This window comes from Leucoraja erinacea, unplaced genomic scaffold (genome assembly GCF_028641065.1).
Source record: "Leucoraja erinacea ecotype New England unplaced genomic scaffold, Leri_hhj_1 Leri_864S, whole genome shotgun sequence".
NCBI lineage: Eukaryota > Metazoa > Chordata > Chondrichthyes > Rajiformes > Rajidae > Leucoraja > Leucoraja erinaceus.
This window is the reverse complement of record NW_026576800.1, coordinates 48,222-68,568: the sequence shown is the minus strand read 5'-3', so window position 1 is coordinate 68,568 and position 20,347 is coordinate 48,222. Positions and strand designations below refer to the sequence as shown.

Genomic DNA, 20,347 nt, shown 5'->3' with positions numbered 1-20,347 from the left:
GAAGACTATTCCATGCTTTAATTGTGCGGGGGAACTCCATGGAGCAGCCAGCAACTCATGATAGAAGAAATTGGGTGACATTTCGGGTAGAGACCCTTCTTTAGACTCCCTCTGGTTTTAGTGTCTTTAGTTTAATTTAAAGATACAGCGTGGAAACAGGCTCTTCAGCCTACCGAGTCCACGCCGACCACCAATCACCCATACACTAGTTCTTTCCCACACATTAGCGGAGTAAGTCAAGAGTGTTTTATTCTCTCACGTCCCAGTTAGAACAATGAAATCCTTACTTGCAGCAGCACAACATAGAAACATAGAAATTAGGTGCAGGAGTAGGCCATTCGGCCCTTCGATCCTGCACCGCTATTCAATATGATCATGGCAATATGACCACAACAGAATATGTAAACATAGTACTCTAAACAATGTTATAAATGAGAAAACAAAACGGTGTAATTTATATATGAATATATAACTATATAAATATATGTGTGTGTGTGTGTGTGTATAATATATATACCCACACACACACACACACACACAATTTCCCTCCTGGGATTAATAAAGTTCTATCGTATAGTATCATGTGTAGGAAGGAACTGCAGATGCTGGTTTAAAATGAAGATAGACGCAAAAAGCTGGAGTAACTCAACAGGTCAGACAGAATCTTTGGACAAAAGGAAAATATAACGTTTTGGGTTGGGTCTGAAATAGGTTCCTGCACATCTTTGGAATGTGGAAGGAAACAAAGCACCCAGAGAAAACCCATGTGATCAAAGGGAAAAGGAGCAACTCCATACAGACAGCACCCATATTCAGGATCAATTCCGGATCTCTGGCACTTTTAGGCAGCAATTTTATGGCCAATGTTCAGCCTCATAGTCTTGAACTTAATTAAAACGACAAGTGTAGCATTTCCTGCGGTTGCAAGGGAAAGTGCCAGGAGAGGGGGTGTTTTGGGTGGGAAGGGACGAATTGACCAGGGAGTTACGGAGGGAGTGGTCTCGGCAGAAAGCCAACAGGTGAAGAGATGGGAAGATGTGGCCAGTGGTGAGATCCCATTGGTAGACAAAAAGCTGGAGAAAATCAGCGAGTAAGGCAGCATCTGTAGAGCGAAGGAATAGACTACGTTTCGGGTCGAGACCCTTCTTCAGGAAAGCAGACTATTATCTATTATCTAAATGGTGGCCGACTAGGAAAAGGGGAGATGCAGCGAGACCTGGGTGTCATGGTACACCAGTCATTGAAAGTAGGCATGCAGGTGCAGCAGGCAGTGAAGAAAGCGAAGGGAGGGAGAGAGAAAATGGGGAATTACAGACCAGTTAGTCTAACATCGGTAGTGGGGAAACTGCTAGAGTCAGATTAAAGATGGGATAGCAGCACATTTGGAAAGTGGTGAAATCATTGGACAAAGTCAGCATGGATTTACGAAAGGTAAATCATGTCTGACGAATCTTATAGAATTTTTCGAGGATGTAACTAGTAGCGTGGATAGGGGAGAACCAGTGGATGTGGTGTATCTGGACTTCCAGAAGGCTTTCGACAAGGTCCCACATAAGAAATTTAGTATACAAACTTAAAGCACAAGGCATTGGGGGTTCAGTATTGATGTGGATAGAGAACTGGCTGGCAAACAGGAAGCAAAGAGTAGGAGTAAACGGGTCCTTTTCACAATGGCAGGCAGTGACTAGTGGGGTACCCCAAGGCTCAGTACTGGGACCCCAGCTATTTACAATATATATTAATGATCTGGATGAGGGAATTGAAGGCAATATCTCCCAAGTTTGCGGATGACACTAAGCTGGGGGGCAGTGTTAGCTGTGAGGAGGATGCTAGGAGACTGCAGGGTGACTTGGATAGGCTGGGTGAGTGGGCAAATGTTTGGCAGATGCAGTATAATGTGGATAAATGTGAGGTTATCCATTTTGGTGGCAAAAACAGGAAAGCAGACTATTATCTAAATGGTGGCCGATTGGGAAAGGGGGAGATGCAGCGAGACCTGGGTGTCATGGTACACCAGTCATTGAAGGTAGGCATGCAGGTGCAGCAGGCAGTAAAGAAAGCGAATGGTATGTTAGCTTTCATTGCAAAAGGATTTGAGTATAGGAGCAGAGAGGTTCTACTGCAGTTGTACAGGGTCTTGGTGAGACCACACCTGGAGTATTGCGTACAGTTTTGGTCTCCAAATCTGAGGAAGGACATTATTGCCATAGAGGGAGTGCAGAGACGGTTCACCAGACTGATTCCTGGGATGTCAGGACTGTCTTATGAAGAAAGACTGGATAGACTTGGTTTATACTCTCTAGAATTTAGAAGATTGAGAGGGGATCTTATAGAAACTTACAAAATTCTTAAGGGGTTGGACAGGCTAGATGCAGGAAGATTGTTCCCGATGTTAGGGAAGTCCAGGACAAGGGGTCACAGCTTAAGGATAAAGGGGAAATCCTTTAAAACCGAGATGAGAAGAACTTTTTTTCACGCAGAGAGTGGTGAATCTCTGGAACTCTCTGCCACAGAGAGTAGTTGAGGCCACTTCATTGGCTATATTTAAGAGGGAGTTAGATGTGGCCCTTGTGGCTAAGGGGATCAGGGGGTATGGAGAGAAGGCAGGTACGGGATACTGAGTTGGATGATCAGCCATGATCATATTGAATGGCGGTGCAGGCTCGAAGGGCCGAATGGCCTACTCCTGCACCTAATTTCTATGTTTCTATGATCATATTGAATGGCGGTGCAGGCTCGAAGGGCTGAATGGCCTACTCCTGCACTTAATTTCTATGTTTCTATGTTTTTGATTGTGTCGGGGGGGGGGGGGGGGGGGGGGGGGGGCTGGGCGGGGGGGGGGGGGGGGGGGGGGGGGGGGGGGGGGGTAAAAGAAAGGACGAGGCGGAGACAGTAGGCTGTGGGAGAGCTGGGAATGGGAAGGAGGGAGAAAGCAAGGACTACCTGAAATTAGAGAGCCAATGTTCATACTGCTGGGGTGTAAACTAACCAAGCAAATATGAGGTGCTGCTCCTCCAATGTGCGGTAGGCCTCACTCTGGCCAGGGAGAAGGCCCAGGACAGAAAGGTCGGATTCGGAATGGGAAGGGGAGTTGAAGTGTTGAGCCACCGGGAGATCAGGTTGGTTATTGCGAACTGAGTGGCTAAGGGGATCAGAAGGTATGGAGAGAAGGCAGGTACGGGATACTGAGTTGGATGATCAGCCATGATCATATTGAATGGCGGTGCAGGCTCGAAGGGCCGAATGGCCTACTCCTGCACCTAATTTCTATGTTTCTAAACAACCCAACGAACTACATACAGAATGGAACAGAATGACATATTTTACTGCTGCGTGGGGTGAGGGTCGGGTACTCTCGGCCGTGACTCCCGCCTCTCGCCTTGTCCAGTGAATGTCGGGCAGCCCCCTCAGGGTCGACCGACAATGAGAAGGAGAGTGCGTGTGTTAAATACACGTTTAGTGTGGCTACTCTCTGCCTAGGCATTTTTTTCCCCTCTCCTAGCATCGGGGGACACACTCTCTTTCTCTCTCTCTCTTTAACTCTCTCTTTAACTCTCCTCCTCGCTCTTTTCCTTTCTCGTTCAAGTGCACAAACAAATAAACAAACACACACACATATCTATCCAAGTCAATTTTGCACACTAAACTAATCTCTTGTGTGGGACCTCATCAAAGGCTTCATGTTCCTTTCCACAATGTTACGATGATTTTGTGGGGTTTTTTTGCTTTATGCTTGGGTGGGTGAATGTGGGGTGAGGGTCGGGTACTCTCGGCCGTGACTCTCGCCTCTCGCCTTGTCCAGTGAATGTCGGGCAGCCCCCTCAGGGTGGACGGAGAATGAGAAGGAGAGTGCGTGTGTTAAATACACGTTTAGTGTGGCTACTCTCTGCCTACGGCCATACTAGCCTGAACACGCCCGATCCCGTCTGATCTCGGAAGCTAAGCAGGCTCAGGCCTGGTTAGTACTTGGATGGGAGACCGCCTGGGAATACCAGGTGCCGTAGGCATTTTTTTCCCCTCTCCTAGCATCGGGGGACACACTCTCTTTTTTCTCTCTCTCTCTTTAACTCTCCTCCTCGCTCTTTTCCTTTCTCGTTCAAGTGCACAAACAAATAAACAAACACACACACATATCTATCCAAGTCAATTTTGCACACTAAACTAATCTCTTGTGTGGGACCTCATCAAAGGCTTCATGTTCCTTTCCACAATGTTACGATGATTTTGTGGGTTTTTTTTGCTTTATGCTTGGGTGGGTGAATGAGTGAGTGAGTGAGTGAAATGCTGCTGCTGCTGCTGCTGCATGGGGTGAGGGTCGGGTACTCTCGGCCGTGACTCTCGCCTCTCGCCTTGTCCAGTGAATGTCGGGCAGCCCCCTCAGGGTGGACGGAGAATGAGAAGGAGAGTGTGTGTGTTAAATACACGTTTAGTGTGGCTACTCTCTGCCTACGGCCATACTAGCCTGAACACGCCCGATCCCGTCTGATCTCGGAAGCTAAGCAGGCTCAGGCCTGGTTAGTACTTGGATGGGAGACCGCCTGGGAATACCAGGTGCCGTAGGCATTTTTTTCCCTCTCCTACCATCGGGGGACACACTCTCTTTCTCTCTCTCTTTAACTCTCCTCCTCGCTCTTTTCCTTTCTCGTTCAAGTGCACAAACAAATAAACAAACACACACACACATCTATCCAAGTCAATTTTGCACACTAAACTAATCTCTTGTGTGGGACCTCATCAAAGGCTTCATGTTCCTTTCCACAATGTTACGATGATTTTGTGGGTTTTTTTTGCTTTATGCTTGGGTGGGTGAATGAGTGAGTGAGTGAGATGCTGCTGCTGCTGCTGCTGCGTGGGGTGAGGGTCGGGTACTCTCGGCCGTGACTCTCGCCTCTCGCCTTGTCCAGTGAATGTCGGGCAGCCCCCTCAGGGTCGACCGAGAATGAGAAGGAGAGTGCGTGTGTTAAATACACGTTTAGTGTGGCTACTCTCTGCCTACGGCCATACTAGCCTGAACACGCCCGATCCCGTCTGATCTCGGAAGCTAAGCAGGCTCAGGCCTGGTTAGTACTTGGATGGGAGACCGCCTGGGAATACCAGGTGCCGTAGGCATTTTTTTTCCCTCTCCTACCATCGGGGGACACACTCTCTTTCTCTCTCTCTTTAACTCTCCTCCTCGCTCTTTTCCTTTCTCGTTCAAGTGCACAAACAAATAAACAAACACACACACATATCTATCCAAGTCAATTTTGCACACTAAACTAATCTCTTGTGTGGGACCTCATCAAAGGCTTTATGTTCCTTTCCACAATGTTACGATGATTTTGTGGGGTTTTTTTGCTTTATGCTTGGGTGGGTGAATGAGTGAGTGAGTGAGTGATGAGATGCTGCTGCTGCTGCTGCGTGGGGTGAGGGTCGGGTACTCTCGGCCGTGACTCTCGCCTCTCGCCTTGTCCAGTGAATGTCGGGCAGCCCCCTCAGGGTCGACCGAGAATGAGAAGGAGAGTGCGTGTGTTAAATACACGTTTAGTGTGGCTACTCTCTGCCTACGGCCATACTAGCCTGAACACGCCCGATCCCGTCTGATCTCGGAAGCTAAGCAGGCTCAGGCCTGGTTAGTACTTGGATGGGAGACCGCCTGGGAATACCAGGTGCCGTAGGCATTTTTTTTCCCTCTCCTACCATCGGGGGACACACTCTCTCTCTCTCTCTCTTTAACTCTCCTCCTCGCTCTTTTCCTTTCTCGTTCAAGTGCACAAACAAACAAACACACACACACACACACACCTATCCAAGTCAATTTTGCACACTAAACTAATCTCTTGTGTGGGACCTCATCAAAGGCTTCATGTTCCTTTCCACAATGTTACGATGATTTTGTGGGTTTTTTTTTGCTTTATGCTTGGGTGGGTGAATGAGTGAGTGAGTGAGTGAGTGCTGCTGCTGCTGCTGCTGCTGTGGTGGGGTGAGGGTCGGGTACTCTCGGCCGTGACTCTCGCCTCTCGCCTTGTCCAGTGAATGTCGGGCAGCCCCCTCAGGGTCGACCGACAATGAGAAGGAGAGTGCGTGTGTTAAATACACGTTTAGTGTGGCTACTCTCTGCCTACGGCCATACTAGCCTGAACACGCCCGATCCCGTCTGATCTCGGAAGCTAAGCAGGCTCAGGCCTGGTTAGTACTTGGATGGGAGACCGCCTGGGAATACCAGGTGCCGTAGGCATTTTTTTTCCCTCTCCTACCATCGGGGGACACACTCTCTTTCTCTCTCTCTTTAACTCTCCTCCTCGCTCTTTTCCTTTCTCGTTCAAGTGCACAAACAAATAAACAAACACACACACATATCTATCCAAGTCAATTTTGCACACTAAACTAATCTCTTGTGTGGGACCTCATCAAAGGCTTCATGTTCCTTTCCACAATGTTACGATGATTTTGTGGGTTTTTTTTGCTTTATGCTTGGGTGGGTGAATGAGTGAGTGAGTGAGATGCTGCTGCTGCTGCTGGGGTCGGGGTCAGGGTCGGGTACTCTCGGCCGTGACTCTCGCCTCTCGCCTTGTCCAGTGAATGTCGGGCGGCCCCCTCAGGGTCGACCGAGAATGAGAAGGAGAGTGCGTGTGTTAAATACACGTTTAGTGTGACCACTCTCTGCCTACGGCCATACTAGCCTGAACACGCCCGATCCCGTCTGATCTCGGAAGCTAAGCAGGCTCAGGCCTGGTTAGTACTTGGATGGGAGACCGCCTGGGAATACCAGGTGCCGTAGGCTTTTTTTTCTCCCTCCCACCACCGGGGAACACACACTCTCTCTCTCTCTCTCTCTCGCTCTTTAACTCTCCTCCTCTCTCTTTTCCTTTCTCGTTCAAGTGCACAAACAAATAAACAAACACACACACATATCTATCCAAGTCAATTTTGCACACTAAACTAATCTCTTGTGTGGAACCTCATCAAAGGCTTCATGTTCCTTTCCACAATGTTACGATGATTTTGTGGGTTTTTTTTTTTTTGCTTTATGCTTGGGTGGGTGAATGAGTGAGTGAGTGAGTGAGATGCTGCTGCTGCTGCTGCTGCTGGTCGGGGTGAGGGTCGGGTACTCTCGGCCGTGACTCTCGCCTCTCGCCTTGTCCAGTGAATGTCGGGCAGCCCCCTCAGGGTCGACCGAGAATGAGAAGGAGAGTGCGTGTGTTAAATACACGTTTAGTGTGGCTACTCTCTGCCTACGGCCATACTAGCCTGAACACGCCCGATCCCGTCTGATCTCGGAAGCTAAGCAGGCTCAGGCCTGGTTAGTACTTGGATGGGAGACCGCCTGGGAATACCAGGTGCCGTAGGCATTTTTTTCCCCTCTCCTACCATCGGGGGACACACTCTCTTTCTCTCTCTCTTTAACTCTCCTCCTCGCTCTTTTCCTTTCTCGTTCAAGTGCACAAACAAATAAACAAACACACACACATATCTATCCAAGTCAATTTTGCACACTAAACTAATCTCTTGTGTGGGACCTCATCAAAGGCTTTATGTTCCTTTCCACAATGTTACGATGATTTTGTGGGTTTTTTTTTGCTTTATGCTTGGGTGGGTGAATGAGTGAGTGAGTGAGTGAGAGAATGCTGCTGCTGCTGCTGCTGCTGCTTGGGGTGAGGGTCGGGTACTCTCGGCCGTGACTCTCGCCTCTCGCCTTGTCCAGTGAATGTCGGGCAACCCCCTCAGGGTCAACGGACAATGATAAGGAGAGTGCGTGTGTTAAATACACGTTTAGTGTGGCCACTCTCTGCCTACGGCCATACTAGCCTGAACACGCCCGATCCCGTCTGATCTCGGAAGCTAAGCAGGCTCAGGCCTGGTTAGTACTTGGATGGGAGACCGCCTGGGAATACCAGGTGCCGTAGGCTTTTTTTTTCCCCCTCCCACCACCGGGGAACACACACTCTCTCTCTTTCTCATTCTCTCTCTCTCTTTAACTCTCGTCCTCACTCTTTTTCTTTTCTCGTTCAAGTGCACAAACAAATAAACAAACACACACACACACACATCTATCCAAGTCAATTTTGCACACTAAACTAATCTCTTGTGTGGGACCTCATCAAAGGCTTTATGTTCCTTTCCACAATGTTACGATGATTTTGTGGGTTTTTTTTGCTTTATGCTTGGGTGGGTGAATGAGTGAGTGAGTGAGATGCTGCTGCTGCTGCTGCTGCTGGGTGGGGTGAGGGTCGGGTACTCTCGGCCGTGACTCTCGCCTCTCGCCTTGTCCAGTGAATGTCGGGCAGCCCCCTCAGGGTCGACCGAGAATGAGAAGGAGAGTGCGTGTGTTAAATACACGTTTAGTGTGGCTACTCTCTGCCTACGGCCATACTAGCCTGAACACGCCCGATCCCGTCTGATCTCGGAAGCTAAGCAGGCTCAGGCCTGGTTAGTACTTGGATGGGAGACCGCCTGGGAATACCAGGTGCCGTAGGCATTTTTTTTCCCTCTCCTACCATCGGGGGACACACTCTCTCACTCTCTTTCTCTCTCTCTTTAACTCTCCTCCTCGCTCTTTTCCTTTCTCGTTCAAGTGCACAAACAAATAAACAAACACACACACATATCTATCCAAGTCAATTTTGCACACTAAACTAATCTCTTGTGTGGGACCTCATCAAAGGCTTTATGTTCCTTTCCACAATGTTACGATGATTTTGTGGGTTTTTTTTGCTTTATGCTTGGGTGGGTGAATGAGTGAGTGAGTGAGATGCTGCTGCTGCTGCTGCTGCTGCGTGGGGTGAGGGTCGGGTACTCTCGGCCGTGACTCTCGCCTCTCGCCTTGTCCAGTGAATGTCGGGCAGCCCCCTCAGGGTCGACCGAGAATGAGAAGGAGAGTGCGTGTGTTAAATACACGTTTAGTGTGGCTACTCTCTGCCTACGGCCATACTAGCCTGAACACGCCCGATCCCGTCTGATCTCGGAAGCTAAGCAGGCTCAGGCCTGGTTAGTACTTGGATGGGAGACCGCCTGGGAATACCAGGTGCCGTAGGCATTTTTTTTCCCTCTCCTACCATCGGGGGACACACTCTCTTTCTCTCTCTCTTTAACTCTCCTCCTCGCTCTTTTCCTTTCTCGTTCAAGTGCACAAACAAATAAACAAACACACACACATATCTATCCAAGTCAATTTTGCACACTAAACTAATCTCTTGTGTGGGACCTCATCAAAGGCTTCATGTTCCTTTCCACAATGTTACGATGATTTTGTGGGTTTTTTTTGCTTTATGCTTGGGTGGGTGAATGAGTGAGTGAGTGAGATGCTGCTGCTGCTGCTGCTGCTGCGTGGGGTGAGGGTCGGGTACTCTCGGCCGTGACTCTCGCCTCTCGCCTTGTCCAGTGAATGTCGGGCAGCCCCCTCAGGGTCGACCGACAATGAGAAGGAGAGTGCGTGTGTTAAATACACGTTTAGTGTGGCTACTCTCTGCCTACGGCCATACTAGCCTGAACACGCCCGATCCCGTCTGATCTCGGAAGCTAAGCAGGCTCAGGCCTGGTTAGTACTTGGATGGGAGACCGCCTGGGAATACCAGGTGCCGTAGGCATTTTTTTTCCCTCTCCTACCATCGGGGGACACACTCTCTTTCTCTCTCTCTTTAACTCTCCTCCTCGCTCTTTTCCTTTCTCGTTCAAGTGCACAAACAAATAAACAAACACACACACATATCTATCCAAGTCAATTTTGCACACTAAACTAATCTCTTGTGTGGGACCTCATCAAAGGCTTTATGTTCCTTTCCACAATGTTACGATGATTTTGTGGGTTTTTTTTTGCTTTATGCTTGGGTGGGTGAATGAGTGAGTGAGTGAGATGCTGCTGCTGCTGCTGCTGCGTGGGGTGAGGGTCGGGTACTCTCGGCCGTGACTCTCGCCTCTCGCCTTGTCCAGTGAATGTCGGGCAGCCCCCTCAGGGTCGACCGAGAATGAGAAGGAGAGTGCGTGTGTTAAATACACGTTTAGTGTGGCTACTCTCTGCCTACGGCCATACTAGCCTGAACACGCCCGATCCCGTCTGATCTCGGAAGCTAAGCAGGCTCAGGCCTGGTTAGTACTTGGATGGGAGACCGCCTGGGAATACCAGGTGCCGTAGGCATTTTTTTCCCTCTCCACCACTGGGGGACACACTCTCTCTCTCTCTCTCTCTCTTCTAACTCTCCTCCTCGCTCTTTTCCTTTCTCGTTCAAGTGCACAAACAAATAAACAAACACACACACACACACACACACACACACACACAGCTATCCAAGTCAATTTTGCACACTAAACTAATCTCTTGTGTGGGACCTCATCAAAGGCTTTTTGTTCCTTTCTACAATGTTACGAGGATTTTGTGGTTTTTTTTGCTTTATGCTTGGGTGGGTGAATGAGTGAGATGCTGCTGCTGCGTGGGGTCGGGGTCAGGGTTGGGTACTCTCGGCCGTGACTCTCGCCTCTCGCCTTGTCCAGTGAATATCGGGCGGCCCCCTCAGTGTCGACCGAGAATGAGAAGGAGAGTGCGTGTGTTAAATACACGTTTAGTGTGGCTACTCTCTGCCTACGGCCATACTAGCCTGAACACGCCCGATCCCGTCTGATCTCGGAAGCTAAGCAGGCTCAGGCCTGGTTAGTACTTGGATGGGAGACCGCCTGGGAATACCAGGTGCCGTAGGCATTTTTTTACCCTCTCCCACGACTGGGGGTCACACACTCTCTCTTTCTCGTTCTCTCTCTTTAACTCTCCTCCTCCTCGCTCTTTTCCTTCTCGTTCAAGTGCACAAACAAATAAACAAACACACACACACACACATATCTATCCAAGTCAATTTTGCACACTAAACTAATCTCTTGTGTGGGACCTCATCAAAGGCTTTATGTTCCTTTCCACAATGTTACGATGATTTTGTGGGTTTTTTTTGCTTTATGCTTGGGTGGGTGAATGAGTGAGTGAGTGGGATGCTGCTGCTGCTGCTGCTGCTGCGTGGGGTGAGGGTCGGGTACTCTCGGCCGTGACTCTCGCCTCTCGCCTTGTCCAGTGAATGTCGGGCAGCCCCCTCAGGGTCGACGGACAATGAGAAGGAGAGTGTGTGTGTTAAATACACGTTTAGTGTGGCTACTCTCTGCCTACGGCCATACTAGCCTGAACACGCCCGATCCCGTCTGATCTCGGAAGCTAAGCAGGCTCAGGCCTGGTTAGTACTTGGATGGGAGACCGCCTGGGAATACCAGGTGCCGTAGGCATTTTTTTCCCCTCTCCTAGCATCGGGGGACACACTCTCTTTCTCTCTCTCTCTTTAACTCTCCTCCTCGCTCTTTTCCTTTCTCGTTCTAGTGCACACACAAACACACAAACAAACACACACACACACACATATCTATCCAAGTCAATTTTGCACACTAAACTAATCTCTTGTGTGGGACCTCATCAAAGGCTTCATGTTCCTTTCCACAATGTTACGATGATTTTGTGGGTTTTTTTTGCTTTATGCTTGGGTGGGTGAATGAGTGAGTGAGTGAGTGAAATGCTGCTGCTGCTGCTGCTGCTGCTGCTGGGGTGAGGGTCGGGTACTCTCGGCCGTGACTCTCGCCTCTCGCCTTGTCCAGTGAATGTCGGGCAGCCCCCTCAGGGTGGACGGAGAATGAGAAGGAGAGTGTGTGTGTTAAATACACGTTTAGTGTGGCTACTCTCTGCCTACGGCCATACTAGCCTGAACACGCCCGATCCCGTCTGATCTCGGAAGCTAAGCAGGCTCAGGCCTGGTTAGTACTTGGATGGGAGACCGCCTGGGAATACCAGGTGCCGTAGGCATTTTTTTCCCCTCTCCTACCATCGGGGGACACACTCTCTTTCTCTCTCTCTTTAACTCTCCTCCTCGCTCTTTTCCTTTCTCGTTCAAGTGCACAAACAAATAAACAAACACACACACATATCTATCCAAGTCAATTTTTGCACACTAAACTAATCTCTTGTGTGGGACCTCATCAAAGGCTTTATGTTCCTTTCCACAATGTTACGATGATTTTGTGGGTTTTTTTTGCTTTATGCTTGGGTGGGTGAATGAGTGAGTGAGTGAGTGATGCTGCTGCTGCTGCTGCTGCGTGGGGTGAGGGTCGGGTACTCTCGGCCGTGACTCTCGCCTCTCGCCTTGTCCAGTGAATGTCGGGCAGCCCCCTCAGGGTGGACGGAGAATGAGAAGGAGAGTGTGTGTGTTAAATACACGTTTAGTGTGGCTACTCTCTGCCTACGGCCATACTAGCCTGAACACGCCCGATCCCGTCTGATCTCGGAAGCTAAGCAGGCTCAGGCCTGGTTAGTACTTGGATGGGAGACCGCCTGGGAATACCAGGTGCCGTAGGCATTTTTTTTCCCTCTCCTACCATCGGGGGACACACTCTCTTTCTCTCTCTCTTTTAACTCTCCTCCTCGCTCTTTTCCTTTCTCGTTCAAGTGCACAAACAAATAAACAAACACACACACACACATCTATCCAAGTCAATTTTGCACACTAAACTAATCTCTTGTGTGGGACCTCATCAAAGGCTTTATGTTCCTTTCTACAATGTTACGATGATTTTGTGGGTTTTTTTTGCTTTATGCTTGGGTGGGTGAATGAGTGAGTGAGTGAGATGCTGCTGCTGCTGCTGCTGGGGTGAGGGTCGGGTACTCTCGGCCGTGACTCTCGCCTCTCGCCTTGTCCAGTGAATGTCGGGCAGCCCCCTCAGGGTCGACGGAGAATGAGAAGGAGAGTGCGTGTGTTAAATACACGTTTAGTGTGGCTACTCTCTGCCTACGGCCATACTAGCCTGAACACGCCCGATCCCGTCTGATCTCGGAAGCTAAGCAGGCTCAGGCCTGGTTAGTACTTGGATGGGAGACCGCCTGGGAATACCAGGTGCCGTAGGCATTTTTTTTCCCTCTCCTACCATCGGGGGACACACTCTCTTTCTCTCTCTCTTTAACTCTCCTCCTCGCTCTTTTCCTTTCTCGTTCAAGTGCACAAACAAATAAACAAACACACACACACACACATCTATCCAAGTCAATTTTGCACACTAAACTAATCTCTTGTGTGGGACCTCATCAAAGGCTTTATGTTCCTTTCTACAATGTTACGATGATTTTGTGGGTTTTTTTTGCTTTATGCTTGGGTGGGTGAATGAGTGAGTGAGTGAGCTGCTGCTGCTGCTGGGGTCGGGGTCAGGGTCGGGTACTCTCGGCCGTGACTCTCGCCTCTCGCCTTGTCCAGTGAATGTCGGGCAGCCCCCTCAGGGTCGACCGACAATGAGAAGGAGAGTGCGTGTGTTAAATACACGTTTAGTGTGGCTACTCTCTGCCTACGGCCATACTAGCCTGAACACGCCCGATCCCGTCTGATCTCGGAAGCTAAGCAGGCTCAGGCCTGGTTAGTACTTGGATGGGAGACCGCCTGGGAATACCAGGTGCCGTAGGCTTTTTTTACCCTCTCCCACCACTGGGGGACACACTCTCTCTCTCTTTCTCTTTAACTCTCCTCCTCGCTCTTTTTCTTTCTCGTTCTAGTGCACAAACAAACACACACACACAGACCTATGCAAGTCAATTTTGGAGACTACGGTTTTTTTTGGCTGGAAACGAACGGCTTCTTCCCAGCGGGCAACGCGAGCGGGAAATAACGGGCGGCAACGGCTGAGGTGGATTGGGCGGGAGCGATCGTCGACAGTTGGTCGTGCGGGGACAGTTGTTCGGGAGCGATGGTCGACGGCAGGACCGAGCGGTTAACGGACGTGGACAGGTGTGAGTGGGGTGAGGAGGGGAGCTGACTCCGGGTCGGGGTGGGGAGCTGACGCGGGGGGGCGGGGGAAGCTGACGCCGGGTGGGGAAGGAGCTGACAGTTGCGGTTGGTGAATGAGCGAGCGTCGCCCGCCGGGAAGAAGCCGTTTCCAGAAGGTTCTTCACCAACGGTCATTCATTCGTAGTTCGCTTCTCGAACAGCTGGCGGCGGTTCACAGGCCAATTGACAATTGAATCGGCAACAGTTGGACCGTGCGGTTAACGGGCGGACACTGCTGGGGGGGGGGGAGGTGCCGGTGCGGGCGGTTGTTTGATGGGCGCCGACAATTGAGAGGGTGAAGGCGGGCGGGAAGTGTCAACAGAAACTGTAGATTGAGGTTGGGACACTGGGTTAAATGACTATTTGTGCATTGTAGGGAAACATGTTTCTGGCTTGTGTGAATGTGGGAGTAATGAGACAGTTAAGCATGCTTTCCTAGAATGTAAAAAGTACAGGGTAGAAAGAAAAGTATTGTTTGTTAGACTGACAGGACTTGGGAGTTGAGGCTTTTTCTGTTTCATCTTTGTTTGGACACAGTGAGAAACATCAACTGATATCCAGGGCTGTTCTACAATTCCTGCAACTTACAGGACTGTATGTAAGAATTTAGTTCAAACTTTGACCTGTGGAGGGCAGAAATACGCCTAGCAGCTTGTACAATGCCGGAATCCTATAAGAAGAAGAAGTAGAAGTGTCAACAGCTGGACGGCCGTGAGCGAACGAGCGTCCATAGTTGGGTCATAGAAAGGGGGAAACTTTTTTTCAAAGATGAAAAGAGAGTTGACCCCGGGCGGGGGGGGGAAGAGGGAGATGACGCCGGGTGGGGAGGTTAACGTCGACAGGGAGGGGGTAGAGAAGGGGGGAGTGGAGGAGGAGAGAGTGGGGAGGGGAGAGAGAGAAGGAGAGGCCCTCTTCGGCCCACCGAGTCCGCTCCGACCAGTGATCCCCGCACACTTGCGTTATCCTACACGCACTGGGGACAATTTACAATTTTTGCTGAAGCCAATTAACCTACAAACCTGTACGTCTTTGGAGTGTGGGAGGAAACCGGTGCACCCGGAGAAAACCCACGCAGGGTTTAGTTTAGAGATACAGCACGGAAACAGGCTATCGTATCCAGACCAATCAGTGACCCCAGCACATTAACACACCCCTACACACACGATGGACAATTTACATTTATACCAAGCCAATTTACCCACAAACCTGTACGTCTTTGGAGTGTGGGAGGAAACCGAAGATCTCGGAGAAAACCCATGCAGGTCACGGGGAGAAGGTACAAACTCCGTACAGACAGCACCTGTAGTCGGGATGGAACCCGGGTCTCTGGCGCTGTGAGGCAGCAACTCTACCACTGCGCCACCGTGCCACACTAGTAGAATGCAGAATGCATTGGGCTTGTTGGGGAAGGTCCCATTGTTACCAGCGATAATGTCCAGCATCACATTGAAGCCCGTTGGAGCGTGCAAGCCTTGCCACAATCTATGGATGTCCTTGTAGTTATTCTAGCACCAACCTCATCCATATTTCCCTCCTGGCATCTTTAATGGGCTTGTAAACGTCGTGGATAGATGTCTTGACCACTGCAGACATGGACTTCACCTGGTAGTGGATGGACTTCATGGTTCACCATGGCTGGGGAACACAGGTATCATCTTTTTTGTACGCAAGCCTCTCCACACTTGCTGATGTAGTCTGTCATGAAGTTGTGGACGCAGCCCAGACCATCGCACAAACCAACCTCCCTTCCATTGACTCCATCTACACCTCACGCTGCCTCGGCAAGGCCAGCAGCATAATCAAGGGCCAGTCGCACCCTGGCCACTCCCTCTTCTCCCCTTTCCCATCGGGCAAGAGGTACAGAAGTGTGAAAACGCACACCTCCAGATTCAGGGACAGTTTCTTCCCAGCTGTTATCAGGCAACTGAATCATCCAACCACAACCAGAGAGCGGTCCTGAACTACTATCTACCTCATTGGTGACCCTCGCACTATCTTTAATCGGACTTTACTGAACTTTATCTTGCACTAAACGTTATTCCCTTTAGCATATATCAGCATTCATAGTTTTATCTACACAGTTTTATCTCCCACCAGGTGGCGCTTCGATGGCAGCCTCGTCAACAGTCTGTCTTTTTGTTTTATGTATGGGAAGGCGGGTCGGGGGAAACTTTTTTTCAATCTCTTACCTTGCCAGAGATGCGATTGTTTTCCGGATCGTATCTCCGGTCGCTCTGCGGCCTAACATCGTGGAGCCGGAGGCCTCGCTCGGGACTGACTTTGAGCCCCACTGCGGGGTCGTGGACTTACCATCGGACCCGATCCCTTGCCTGGGATCAACGCTCCAACCGCGGCCTGTGGACTTTACAATCAAGAAGCTCGCAGTCTTGGGTTGAGACCGACGTCGGGAAGCTCCAGAAGCCGCACAATGTTCGACTGGCCCCGACCCGGGGTAGATCGCCCAGTGCGGGGGAGCTGAGATTTCCCCACCGATGCAGGAGCTTGATCGCCCCGACTACCTTGCCGGCTACGGGAGTAAGATCGTCCCGTCAATGGAAGGTTAGAAGCCCCCGACCGCGGGAGGACAAAGAAGGGAGAGATTGAATTTTTCTCGGCTCAGTGAGGTATGCGGAGGAGTCACTGTGGTGGATGTTTATGGGAGCTGAAGGGAGGAATGTGCACACATTCTCGCTGTCCGAGCACGATGTGAGGAGGGCTCTGACACGGGTGAACACGAGGAAAGCTGCAGGCCCCGATGGCATCTCGGGGAGAGTACTCAACTCCTGCGCTATGCAGCTAGCCCCGGTGCTCACTACAATATTCAATCTCTCCCTGGCCAAGTCCGTGGACCCTGCCTGCTTCAAAAAATCCATCATTGTACCGGTACCAAAAAATGCCTCCCCAGCCTGTCTGAATGACTACCGTCCGTTGACCCTCACCTCGGTAGTAATGAAATGCTTTGAGAGGCTAGTAAAGAAACACATCTGCACCTTCCTCTCTCGCACCATGGACCCGTTACAGTTCGCATACCGTCCGAACAGATCCACGTACGATGCGGACTCCCAGGTTTTGCACACCACTCTCTCTCATCTTGACAGCCAGAAGGGGGGCTATGTGAGGATGCTGTTCATAGACTTCAGTTCAGCCTTCAACACGATAGTCCCCACCAGACTGGCCGAGAAGCTGCTGGAATTAGCGCTCAACACCCCCTATGTGCCTGGGCCCTGGACTTTCTCACCTCCAGGCCCCAGGTAGTCAAGATGGGAGGGAATACATCGAAGTCCCTCACCCTGAGCACAGGATAGCCCCAGGGTTGCGTCCTCAGCCCCCTACTCTACTCCATGTGTGCACATGCCTGTGGCTAGGTTCAGCTCCAACTGAATAATTAAGTTTGCTGATGACACTGTGGTGGTGGGCCTGATCTCAGACAACAATGAGAAGGCCCAGAGGAGGAGGTGGCTGATCTTGCACTCTGGTGTCAGCACAACAGCCTCCTCTTGAACTATCCATATCCGGGCTGCCGGGTCTCCGCACTCCGCTCGCTCCTCATCCGCCAGCACGGCAGGCCGCCTTGCACATGCATAATGTTGCGGCCTGCACGTGCTCCCCCTGCACATGCGCACAACCACGGCCAGCCCATCATCGGCCGCCCTGCGCATGCGCACTGCAACGGCAACTGGTCGACGCTGGGCACTTTCTCCCTCGCTTTGAATTGTGGGAAAGTTGGCCACCATTGCTGTCCGGTCGCTGCCTCGCCGCCAGCGCTGAAAACCAACGCAGAATCATTCCCTGACCCTGGATCTGGAGTAACTCTTGCTTCTGGTTTCCTGGTCCTCCATAAATATTCTAAATGGAATTTAAACTGGAGGTGGTAGAGGGCTGAACAATAACAGCCTATTGCATTTTATCTGTTTATTTATTGTGTATATATATGGTCTATGGTATATAAACACACTGAACTTTTATCTCCTGTTCTGTATTATGTTTACATATTCTGTTGTGCTGCAGCAAGCAAGAATTTCATTGTCCTATCTGGGACACATGACAATAAAACTCTCTTGACTCTTGACTTGGACTTAAGCAAAAATGGGTCCTTGGGGAAAAAAAGAGGTACCTTAAAATGTAGTTGCATCTGGTTGGGTAACTATGGTAGGGTGAAGACTATTCCATGCTTTAATTGTGCGGGGGAACTCCATGGAGCAGCCAGCAACTCAGGATAGAAGAAATTGGGTGACATTTCGGGTAGAGACCCTTCTTTAGACTCCCTCTGGTTTTAGTGTCTTTAGTTTAATTTAAAGATACAGCGTGGAAACAGGCTCTTCAGCCCACCGAGTCCACGCCGACCACCAATCACCCATACACTAGTTCTTTCCCACACATTAGCGGAGTAAGTCAAGAGTGTTTTATTCTCTCACGTCCCAGTTAGAACAATGAAATCCTTACTTGCAGCAGCACAACAGAATATGTAAACATAGTACTCTGTAAACAATGTTATAAACGAGAAAACAAAACGGTGTAATTTATATATGATATATGAATATATAACTATATAAATATATATGTGTGTGTGTGTGTGTATAATATATATATACCCACACACACACACACACAATTTCCCTCCTGGGATTAATAAAGTTCTATCGTATAGTATCGTGTGTGTAGGAAGGAACTGCAGATGCTGCAGATACAGAAGTGCTTCGAACGTCTGGTACTGGGCACTTGAAGAACGGCATCCCCCCCTCCTTAGACCACCACCAATTTTCCTTAGAATATTTATGGGGGTCCAGGAAACCAGAAGCAAGAGTTATTCCAGATCGAGGGTCAGGGAATGATTCTGCGTTGGTTTTCAGCGCTGGCGGCAAGGCAGCGACCGGACAGCAATGGTGGCCAACTTTCCCACAATTCAAAGCGAGGGAGAAAGTGCCCAGCGTCGACCAGTTGCCGTTGCAGTGCGCATGAGCAGGGCGGCCGATGATGGGCTGGCCGTGGTTGTGCGCATGTGCAGGGGGAGCACGTGCAGGCCGCAGCAATACGCATGTGCAAGGCGGCCTGCCGTGCTGGCGGATGAGGAGCGGGCGGAGTGCGGAGACCCGGCAGCCCAGGTATGGATAGTTCAAGAGGAGGCTGTTGTGCTGACACCAGATTGGGAGGGGGAGATGCAGCGATTAAAGGGTGTCATGGTACACCATCGTGGTAGGCATGCAGGTGCAGCAGGCAGTAAAGAAAGCGAATGGTATGTTAGCTTTCATTGCAAAAGGATTTGAGTATAGGAGCAGGGAGGTTCTGGTGCAGTTGTACAGGGTCTTGGTGAGACCACACCTGAAGTATTGCGTACAGTTTTGGTCTCCAAATCTGAGGAAGGACATTATTACCATAGAGGGAGTGCAGAGACGGTTCACCAGACTGATTCCTGGGATGTCAGGACTGTCTTATGAAGAAAGACTGGATAGACTTGGTTTATACTCTCTAGAATTTAGGAGATTGAGAGTGGATCTTATAGAAACTTACAAAATTCTTAAGAGGTTGGACAGGCTAGATGCAGGAAGATTGTTCCCGATGTTGGGGAAGTCCAGGACAAGGGGTCACAGCTTAAGGATAAGGGGGAAATCCTTTAAAACCGAGATGAGAAGAACTTTTTTCACAGAGATCACAGTATCTCTGGAACTCTCTCTGCCACCGCAGAGGGTAGTTGAGGCTCTCCATTGGCTATATTTAAGAGGGAGTTAGATGTGGCCCTTGTGGCTAAGGGGATCAAGGGGAATGGAGAGAAGGCAGGTACGGGATACTGAGTTGGATGATCAACCATTATCATATTGAATGGCGGTGCAGGCTCGAAGGGCCGAATGGCCTACTCCTGCACCTAATTTCTGTTTCTATGTTTCTACAAAACTAAAAAACAGCTTCTACCATAGAGCTGTGACACTACTGAACTCTATCCCCCTCCCACACTGATTCCCCCCCTCTCTCTCACACACCCGCCCATACTCCTATATGTTTATAGTCTAATTTTTTAATAGTTCTTTTTTAAACGTATTTTTATACTCTTATTCCTGTGCAGCTGGAGTACTGCTCCAACAAAATTTTGTTGTCTTGTACAATGACAATAAAGATTATTATTATTATTAATACAACATGAACATCCAGCACAGTGGAATCAACATTCTTCACTGTGGTGGAAGGCAACAAAGTTCAGTCAGTCCTCCTCCTTTGTTCACCCGTGGTCGGGGCCATGTACTCTCCGTAGTCGCCGCTACAGACAGCGCCATCTACAGGTCGGGATGATCCAAACTCCAACGTCGGGACGGACAGACACTCCACGGCTTCCTACCGGAGACCGGGGCGTCACGATGTTATAGTCCGCAGGCCGGCGGTCGGAGCTCTTCTCCAGCGATCCCCGGCAAGGGATCCCAGACTCCGCGATGGTAAGTCCACTCTACGCCTGCAGCTAGAGGCTCCGCAGACCACATCCCCATGATGTCAAAGTCACCAGGCCAGCGATTGGAGCACTCCTCTCCCGGCAAGGGTTCGCGCGCTCCGTG

At 50.1% G+C, this 20,347-nt stretch overlaps 18 non-coding genes across 18 annotated transcripts; all 18 read left to right on the top strand.

Annotated features, from left to right (window-relative positions):
• Positions 1-3,888: 3,888 nt before the first annotated feature.
• Positions 3,889-4,007, top strand: LOC129694941 (5S ribosomal RNA). Its single transcript, XR_008723082.1, has one exon. It is a non-coding gene; the product is annotated as a 5S ribosomal RNA (ribosomal RNA).
• Positions 4,008-4,444: 437 nt separating this feature from the next.
• On the top strand, positions 4,445-4,563 carry LOC129694940 (5S ribosomal RNA). Its single transcript, XR_008723081.1, has one exon. It is a non-coding gene; the product is annotated as a 5S ribosomal RNA (ribosomal RNA).
• A 427-nt stretch (positions 4,564-4,990) lies between these two features.
• LOC129694939 (5S ribosomal RNA) lies at positions 4,991-5,109 on the top strand. The gene has a single exon (XR_008723080.1). It is a non-coding gene; the product is annotated as a 5S ribosomal RNA (ribosomal RNA).
• A 432-nt stretch (positions 5,110-5,541) lies between these two features.
• LOC129694937 (5S ribosomal RNA) lies at positions 5,542-5,660 on the top strand. Its single transcript, XR_008723078.1, has one exon. It is a non-coding gene; the product is annotated as a 5S ribosomal RNA (ribosomal RNA).
• A 438-nt stretch (positions 5,661-6,098) lies between these two features.
• LOC129694936 (5S ribosomal RNA) lies at positions 6,099-6,217 on the top strand. Its single transcript, XR_008723077.1, has one exon. It is a non-coding gene; the product is annotated as a 5S ribosomal RNA (ribosomal RNA).
• A 427-nt stretch (positions 6,218-6,644) lies between these two features.
• Positions 6,645-6,763, top strand: LOC129694942 (5S ribosomal RNA). Its single transcript, XR_008723083.1, has one exon. It is a non-coding gene; the product is annotated as a 5S ribosomal RNA (ribosomal RNA).
• A 449-nt stretch (positions 6,764-7,212) lies between these two features.
• On the top strand, positions 7,213-7,331 carry LOC129694935 (5S ribosomal RNA). The gene has a single exon (XR_008723076.1). It is a non-coding gene; the product is annotated as a 5S ribosomal RNA (ribosomal RNA).
• Positions 7,332-7,770: 439 nt separating this feature from the next.
• LOC129694938 (5S ribosomal RNA) lies at positions 7,771-7,889 on the top strand. Its single transcript, XR_008723079.1, has one exon. It is a non-coding gene; the product is annotated as a 5S ribosomal RNA (ribosomal RNA).
• Positions 7,890-8,339: 450 nt separating this feature from the next.
• Positions 8,340-8,458, top strand: LOC129694934 (5S ribosomal RNA). The gene has a single exon (XR_008723075.1). It is a non-coding gene; the product is annotated as a 5S ribosomal RNA (ribosomal RNA).
• Positions 8,459-8,897: 439 nt separating this feature from the next.
• On the top strand, positions 8,898-9,016 carry LOC129694933 (5S ribosomal RNA). Its single transcript, XR_008723074.1, has one exon. It is a non-coding gene; the product is annotated as a 5S ribosomal RNA (ribosomal RNA).
• A 431-nt stretch (positions 9,017-9,447) lies between these two features.
• Positions 9,448-9,566, top strand: LOC129694932 (5S ribosomal RNA). The gene has a single exon (XR_008723073.1). It is a non-coding gene; the product is annotated as a 5S ribosomal RNA (ribosomal RNA).
• A 429-nt stretch (positions 9,567-9,995) lies between these two features.
• On the top strand, positions 9,996-10,114 carry LOC129694931 (5S ribosomal RNA). Its single transcript, XR_008723072.1, has one exon. It is a non-coding gene; the product is annotated as a 5S ribosomal RNA (ribosomal RNA).
• A 439-nt stretch (positions 10,115-10,553) lies between these two features.
• LOC129694930 (5S ribosomal RNA) lies at positions 10,554-10,672 on the top strand. Its single transcript, XR_008723071.1, has one exon. It is a non-coding gene; the product is annotated as a 5S ribosomal RNA (ribosomal RNA).
• A 447-nt stretch (positions 10,673-11,119) lies between these two features.
• LOC129694929 (5S ribosomal RNA) lies at positions 11,120-11,238 on the top strand. The gene has a single exon (XR_008723070.1). It is a non-coding gene; the product is annotated as a 5S ribosomal RNA (ribosomal RNA).
• Positions 11,239-11,687: 449 nt separating this feature from the next.
• LOC129694928 (5S ribosomal RNA) lies at positions 11,688-11,806 on the top strand. The gene has a single exon (XR_008723069.1). It is a non-coding gene; the product is annotated as a 5S ribosomal RNA (ribosomal RNA).
• A 431-nt stretch (positions 11,807-12,237) lies between these two features.
• LOC129694944 (5S ribosomal RNA) lies at positions 12,238-12,356 on the top strand. The gene has a single exon (XR_008723085.1). It is a non-coding gene; the product is annotated as a 5S ribosomal RNA (ribosomal RNA).
• Positions 12,357-12,783: 427 nt separating this feature from the next.
• LOC129694943 (5S ribosomal RNA) lies at positions 12,784-12,902 on the top strand. The gene has a single exon (XR_008723084.1). It is a non-coding gene; the product is annotated as a 5S ribosomal RNA (ribosomal RNA).
• A 428-nt stretch (positions 12,903-13,330) lies between these two features.
• LOC129694927 (5S ribosomal RNA) lies at positions 13,331-13,449 on the top strand. Its single transcript, XR_008723068.1, has one exon. It is a non-coding gene; the product is annotated as a 5S ribosomal RNA (ribosomal RNA).
• The last annotated feature ends 6,898 nt before the right edge of the window (positions 13,450-20,347 follow it).